The 8129-nt window shown below is 45.7% G+C and overlaps 1 protein-coding gene and 1 long non-coding RNA gene across 2 annotated transcripts in view; both read right to left on the reverse strand.

Annotated features, from left to right (window-relative positions):
• LOC139670192 (gamma-parvin-like) overlaps nt 1–2542 on the reverse strand; it is a 52120-nt gene extending 49578 nt beyond the window's left edge. Inside the window, exon 1 of the mRNA XM_071551561.1 lies at nt 2459–2542. The gene's annotated coding sequence lies outside the window, so the exon portion shown is untranslated. The remainder of the gene's footprint in view (nt 1–2458) is intronic.
• A 258-nt stretch (nt 2543–2800) lies between these two features.
• On the reverse strand, nt 2801–4067 carry LOC139670193 (uncharacterized). Its single transcript, XR_011697434.1, has 4 exons — nt 3317–4067; nt 3177–3236; nt 3044–3084; nt 2801–2928 (listed from the first exon to the last, which is right to left on the reverse strand). It is a non-coding gene; the product is annotated as an uncharacterized lncRNA (long non-coding RNA).
• Nucleotides 4068–8129: the final 4062 nt, after the last annotated feature.

Here is an 8129-nt window from a genome sequence, read left to right on the forward strand (position 1 = left end):
GGGGGGTGCTGGGTTAGTTAGAAAGGGGTGCTGGGTTAGTTAACAAGGCTGCAATAAAGCCAAGAAAAAATAAGGATTAAATGGAACAGAACGTGCCTGTGCTGTTTCAAAGGCCACAGCTCTATGAAGTCCTTGAAGGTGCGATGCTTGAGTTGTGACAGCATAGCTTGGTGTACACAAAAATTACTAATTTCCCCTTGAATAATTACTGATCTCCTTTGCACAGCTCTTCAGAACTTGCAGCTTTACTGCAGCAACCCTCTGCCTGGGGCACCTGCTGGCTCTCCAGGTGTGACCTCGTTCAAAGAAGACATCATTTACTATTATCACTCCCTCTGAATTACTTCGCTGACAGTTACAAAAAGTGCCATTAAAACGGATACACTCCTGTTGTATGTGCATATTCATTCCAATACAGTGCCATTTTTTATTCATGCTCCATTTCCTTTTTATAGACCCCAGTTCCCAGCGGTGTCTTGCACTTGTCAGGAATATCCTTGCATGCCATGCTAATCTACCAAAAGAAACAGTAAGTGGGGATGAAAAATAGCCCTGCTGAAGTTCCTGCTCAGTTGATGCTGCATGGGAGAGTAAGTGTGGCCTCGTGGAGTAATGTTGACTACATTGATTTGGTGGATGAGTTTCATGCAGAAAAATGAACCTTGTCTTCTTTGTTTCCAAAGGCACAACACACCACAAGTCTGGAGTGTGGGCTGTACAAGAGGGATCCGTTTGCCTGAGGAGTGCTGTGTTAATTGGAAGGAGACTAGCACAGCAAAAAGTTGATTCCCTTTACAATATGTTTTTGCCTCTGTGCTGCAGGAGCTGTTTTCACAGAAGCAGCTATTTATGAACCAAGTTGTCATGTTCTGTCAGGCAATCCATGACTCTTCCTACTCTCTGGCTGCTGCTGATTCTGATCACACCCATGGCAGTTTGCCTCAGGATGGTTGTATCAATCTTTGTCACTAAGAAACATTCTTGATTTTGATTCCCCTTTCATGTGGCACAAACCCCATCCCATCCTCAGGGGAAGTCCTAACTGTAGCTGTGCTATTCCCATCATTAAAAAACACCCTCTGCTTCCTGCCTGCTGCCACTTGTGACAAAGGAAGAGAACAGTTCTATCAACAACTATTCTTTCGTATGCAGTGTGTCTCAAAAGGAGAAATGATGGACCCAGTCACCACCTAAACCTCTTGCACAAGTCACAAAACGACTTTTAAGGACAGCATTTTTTACATATCTCTGTGAGTGGACAATGGACATCAGCTTTTATGGTAACTCTCTGCAGATACCTGAAGGTTTAACCTGACAGTAAAACTCCTGAGTATCATAAGTCTGCTATAACTAAGTAAAAGTGTATTGGTCTTACCAAACATTACTTTTTTAATGAACCTGCACAAAATTGCCTTTATGTATCCAATAATAAATGTCTATTGATAAAACTGAAGAATATCAGAAGCCTGTTGGTAACAGAAAGTATCTACTCTTCAGTGTTCACACACACACAGATGATTTTGGAGCTTTTGGCCATCTATGGGGTGTCTTATTTTGCACCTTATTAGTGCAACACGGCCTTGCCACCTAATTTGACATTATGGGCTGATTTGTGTTTGGTATTTAGAGACATTTGTCCTTCTGCCCTGGAAAACTTTATTTGACCTCTCCTGGAAATTAAAAACAAAGTCTCAAGTGTATAAAACACCTACACAACGCATTTTTCTTGTTTATGCTAAAGAAAGTATTTTGTTGTGATTTAGACATCTGACATCTACAGATAGTGATTAATTTGGCCTGTCTTAGACATTTATGTTGGCCTTGCTGAAAGCAACACTAATCACTGTGTGAGTCTACTTTGTGACCTCCTGTGGGAGTGGAACTTACTTGTACCATAACTCATGATATTAGCTGTCAGTCCTGTAAAAATCCCAACTTCTGAGTCATTTACAAAGCCACTTTTAGCTCCTGCTGCACCAGCTTGTCAAAGATCACAAACAGCAGAACCAGCACTGTAGGTGCACTTGGTGAAGGAGTGGGGAGATCAAAGTCTGTAGTTGCAGGTGGAGGAAGTATTTTTAACAGCAAGGATCAAATTCAACAGCTTGTTTCTCAGAAAACAATAATTGGGGCTCTGAAATTCAGCTGCTAAAAGGAGAAATGCAAGTTTCTTTACACATGTCCTGAGCTGGGTGGAAATGCTGTCACAAACAAGAATCGACCCCAGCGACACAAAACACAGACAAGACAAAGGATGTCACACAGACCAGAACTGCTTTCACCTGCACACACAGCCTCAATGACAAAAAAAACAAGACAAGTTTCCTTGATGTGACTTAAGGACCTGTTCTGGGATAACCATTTCGATAGACCACCTTGAAAAATGCCTCCCAGCAAGCCACAAACATGGACCCAACTCCCATTCCCTCTCCAGGTCACAGCCCTCCAGTTATCTTACCGAGAGCTGGGGATGCAAATCCATCTTTGACACAAAGGAAGTGTGTCTGGGCTGGCTCAAAGATTCCTGAGGTCTCCCAATTACTATATTATTCAACTACAAGAAAGCAAACTGAAGTCAATGAAGGACTTGAGCAGCATGGAGGCCAAACCCCAACAATTTCACAAATTACCCTCCCTGAAGCATGCTGAGGTCCTTGGGTCACCGGCTCTGACCGGAGTTGGAGGCTGCAGCTGTCACTTCAGGGGATACCTTAGTGAGCGAGAGACAAAGTCAGATGACACTTCTGAATGTTCACATTCCAGCTCCTCCTTGCTCTCTCCCAACTCACCTGAAAGGCTCTTCTTGTTCCAGTGCTACTGAGCTCTCTAATACTTAGGCATTCCTCTCTGGGTGTGCCAAAGACTGCCAAACCCCATCGGAGCGCTCACTGATGTGTGGCTGCGCCCCTGCCAGTGGACAGACTGCAGCTGCAAAGAAAACATGGACACTGAGGCACATACTGACCTATCTCCTCATAGTGCATTGCATTGTTGTCACGTAAGTGCCTGAGGCTTCTTCACCTCGACCTCTGATTGGACAGACCTTCATCACATTGAGCAGACGGTTGTAGGGTTGTGTACTCCCTGTGAAATAAAATTACAACAGATGCATAGGTTTACCAAATAGGCAACATCCTAAAAAGAACATTGAATTTGGTCTGGGAGTAAAATCTCACCCTGCTGGTCTCCTCTTCTGTGCCAGGAGCCCACACCAGAGATTGCATCCCAGCTAGAAACTAAAGAACAAGAAGCCACAAGATAAAGGACTCCTACAGACAAAGCTGACATCTTTCACCAACAGTGAGGACTGACCCACCTTCTTTCTGGGCTGCTTCAGCTTGTCTCATTCTGGGGTACTTCTTGTCCGGTTGCCAGCAGAAGAAAACAAGCAATGGATTAGTCAGGTGACCCAGGCGCTCACTAAGAGCTTAATAATTTAAAAGTTCTCATTTCCCCTTAGGAAATGAACACTCAAACAACAGACTGCAATAAGGGAGATGACAACCCATCTTCAAGGCCCTGCTACGGAGCTCCCATCATCCCCACAAACCCCTGCTCTCGGGACTGCACTCACACTGCCCACAGCTGCTCCAAGGGCACAGCCACCACCACAACTGCCTAAGGGTACCAAACATGTGTTAATGGGAGACTCTTCTGGCTACTCCACCTTTTCCCCCAGCCTACACAGTACAGCAGAACAGCTCCAGCCCAAACACACGCACACCAAAGATCCAAGACGCTGTTGAGCAGCGTGACCTACATGTCAGTGAGCTGAGAAGGCTCTGAGGAAGCCTCCCAACAGGCTCAAAGAAAATGACCTTCAACAACAGGAGCCCATCAAAACCACTGTACCAGTTCCGTTTAGACACATGTCCGGAATAAAGATAAACACAGTCATAAAATACCACAAATAGCATTTAGTGCAAGACCAACTAGCGAAAGAGAATAAAAAGGATAAAATATCTAATACCTAATACAAAAGAGAATAAAAAGAATAAAATACTTAAAACTTAATAAAAGAATAGATAAGGATACAAAATAGTTGATGCTTCAGCACTTACTCACTATCCCTGATGCTCCCTGGAGCAGACAGGCCAGGACTACCAGGATGGGCAGCAGCTGGACGGCCCCCATGCTTAGCAGGCGTCCCCGTGGAGCCAATACGGGCTCGGTGGAAGGATGGGTGTCGCTCAGCTGCCCCATTCCTGGTGTCCTTATTGATCAGCCATCCATTATACTACATAGGGCCAGTACACAGTATAAGGTGATGCCCGGGGGGACAGCCAAACACTGCCTGTTATTACATAAGTGGCAACAGTCTGCACATGTCGCCTGTCGGGTAGTGGTTGTACGACTCCTGCCCACATTACCTTCCTCCCATCATTAGCTCCCTCACCCTCCTGTACAACCTTAACCAACCTGTTTCCAGGGTATTTGTATCTATCTTGAGGCCTGCAGCCAACTCAGAGAGGAACACAGCCTTGATAATACAGAACATCTAGTGTTGTATAGCCACTTTGTACAATAATCTACCTCGTTTCACAGAATGTTATAAGTACTTTCTCACCCTTCTATACTCTATTGATCATCTAAACTAAAAGTACTTACTTTATACTCATGTTTTTCTGTAACTTAGCGGGCAGCAAGACCAGACATACATTAAAATGATATTTTACTACACTCTAATACAACTGCAAAAAAAGATGCATAAGAATGCTACGTTTGGGAGGAGTAGGGTTCAAAGAACAAGTCCTCCTCCTCTCAGACACATGGCAGAAGTGCACAGCTGATCACACAGCCTGAAATGAGGCTGTAAAAGACACCTGACTGGAAAATTCCAAGATGGAATTCTGATATACGTGCAAGATTGCATGGCAAGGAAAGGATGACATCGGCAACTGTGCCGAGGAGACCTTCGAGACCACAGGGAGGGCAGGCGGCACTTCCCATAAGCCCCTCCAGGGCAGAACGCAAAGGCATCTGAGCCCAGAGACTCACAAGACATGGAAGATGGACCTAAACTATACGACACAGACTGGAACTGCTGTGCCCTGCACAGCCCTACTGTTGCGGTCAAAAGTGAGCCACTCCCTTTATGTGCAATAAGGGACCAGTATTAGACATCCCTTTCCCCTACACTAATTTCCATATCCATCCCAGATTCCACTCCCACCCCAGGATCCTGCTCTCCTCCCCTCTCTGGGTCACAGCCCTCGACTTATCTTTCATAGAGATGGCGATGCAAATCCTCCTCCAACACAAAGGAAGGTTGCCTTGGATCCCTCAGAGGTTCCTGCAGTCACCGGCTTATTCTCTTAGTTAGCTACAAGAAAGAAAACCACAATCTATGCCTGAGTTCAGCAGCACCTCGCCCAAAGCCCAACAATTCCACTACTCACTGTCCTCCCTTAAGTGCACCGAGGTCCTCAGCTCACCGGCTGCAGGGGGCAGCTGTCACCAAACTGGATACCTGACTGAGTGACAGCCAAAGTTTCTCCAAGCTCAGTGCACCCCTGCTCCTCCTGTGACCTCCCTGACTCACCTGGAATGCTCCTCTCTTTCCACAGGTTTCCAACGCGGCACCTGCAAATAGAAAAAGCACATGCTTAAATCTCTGAACCCTGTAAGACTTTGGCATCATGCACAAGGCCGGCTGAAGACCATCCAGCCTTGTCAGTGGGCTCATCAGTGGCTGGCTTTGGCCCCTCGAGCTTGCGTGCATCCCCTGCATAAAAACAAAGGCAATGCCTTAAAGGACAGCATTCCCATAGTAGTTCCTATCCGATGTTTCTCCACCATCATCTCTCACTGGTTGGTTCTCTGTTGCTTTGAGCTGACAGTCAGAAGTTTGCAGAGCAGAAGTACAACACAGAAAACAAGGGATGAGTATATACCTGAAAAGTAGCATCCACTTGAGTCATGGAGTCAATGCTCACCTTGCATACCTCCACACTGGGGCTGATCGAGTGTTCCACCCATTTGCACAGAAAGGGTCAGGACAGCAGTCTTGTTTGCCTTTACTTCCCACAGGCAGGCTTTCATGTACACCTGAAACCATGAGGTAACATCATTTCCTTCCTATGGACAAGAACCATTACTCTCTTCCAGGAAGCCAGCTCCAAAATTTTCATTTCCTTTTTATGATTTTTTAATCACTCCTCTACTGACCATCTCAGGCATTAAACTCAAAATATGCATGCTGGCCCCTACAGTTAACCTCAAATTTTAGACCCAAAATATTCATTCCACCTCTAGGTTACCTAGATTTTGTCACAAAAAACCAAACCTGATGACCTCTTTCTCATTGGCAAAATGTTCATCCTGTGAGGGTTGTGAAGTTTTCAACCAGGGGGTAACTAAAAATAATTTGCATCACTTTTGGTTCAGGTGTCAAGAGAGGCCACCAGTGTTTTTTGCCTTTTTCAGACAAGTGCACAATTTTTTGGCTCACTGGCACACCTCCTTTCCTATGGACGTGCAGATCTCACACACAGGTACATACACACCTATCCTCAAACCTATGTGTAGTCATGATTTCCTCACCCTCTACATACTGAGTGGAGTATTTTTGTGAGTGAACACAGCAACCCCTCTGTTCTTGTAAACTGCCTCCCTGCAAAAAAGGAACCATTTTTCCTGGTTGTTTCTCTAATGGTTAAGATGTTTTCAGAACTGCTTTTGTGCCATCAAACCAGCTCAGAGTCCCTCCCCGCTCTTGACTGTCCTTGAATTTAACAGGCACACACTCTATTCCATCTTCCCACAGCAAAACCTCAAAAAAAGCTCTTAACCCACAGTGTAATCCTATGGATGGGCATCCCCACCTTGCCATTCTGATGGGGAGCTGTCGAGTACTCCCAACCCCCCCATCAGCTCTGAGTATTGTGGCACAGCCATGGCAATGCTGACAGTGGGAACAGCAGCCCCACCGATGGGATTCGTGCAGCAGGAAACACTCACAGAGGGGCACATTTGGCCACAAAACCAACTCTGAATTTCCCCAAAATCACTGCTTGAGAGACTCCCTGGGATCGACGGCTTCCCTGCAGGAGCTCCCTCCAAACTGTGCCCCCGGGTAAGCACCCAAAAGCAGCCCTCCCCTTGTTCTCCTCACTGCTCACACATGGGGCTGCCCCACACCCTTGTTCTTCTCACTGCCCATACCTGGGACTGCCCCACACCCTTGTTCTCCTCACTGCCCACACGTGGAGCTGCCCAAATGGGAGGAGAAGGCGGGGGCGGCCCCTGGCGAGGGACCTGCAGACGCGATAGAGGGGGCAGAGCAGGCGCCTCTGTTTGGGGTTGGTTGCAGTACCTCGTCTTGGCCACCAGGCGGCAGCCCTGATTAACGTCCCAGCCAAGCTCTCAGATCAGGTGTGTGACACTGAGATAGAAAAAAAGCCTCCGAATACACAAAGCCATTTCTATTTCCTTCCTATCCATCACATTTTCCTCACAATTTCAAGCCCTTTTTTGTTTAATTTCTATACGTGAAAGTATTTTCCAACCCCATACCTCTATATTAAGAATTTCTCATTTGCTAAGGTTCTATGCATAATACCCATGATAAAAGGTTCTATGTTAAAATCAATTTAGATGTAAATTAGTATTATTTTTCAACACATAGAAAAATGAGAAGCATTCATTTTTAATATTTTTTGCACACAACCTACCTGTGCATGCAAATCAGTAATCAGAGAGTTATCTAAGTGTCACTGCCAAAGATGCCAAGGTGCAGTACTTACTACCCTCCAATCATGCTTTTCAATGAACTCATCCGCCACTGCCTCTGATTGCCAGTACTGTCACCACTTTTCCAAGTGAGAACACTGCAGACAGTTTGAAGGATCACCAATCCATGCTATGGCTCCATCATGTGCGAATCAGCCCTCACTGCCAACACAAGCAACACACTCTAAACAGCACTAACGGGAGACTCCAGAGAGGATACATCATTTACTCCACCTCCCCCATGCTGTACTTGGCTATGGTATGGCAGCGATGCTACATGCAGAGCTGAAGCAGTAAGGCAATAATTAAAATACAGGACACAACAAATAGAATATCTTAAAATACACAACAGTCCCCACAGGACACGATATTTCTCTAATAGTTTCTCATCCTCTTCC

Source organism: Pithys albifrons, chromosome 3, assembly GCF_047495875.1.
Source record: "Pithys albifrons albifrons isolate INPA30051 chromosome 3, PitAlb_v1, whole genome shotgun sequence".
Taxonomy (NCBI): domain Eukaryota; kingdom Metazoa; phylum Chordata; class Aves; order Passeriformes; family Thamnophilidae; genus Pithys; species Pithys albifrons.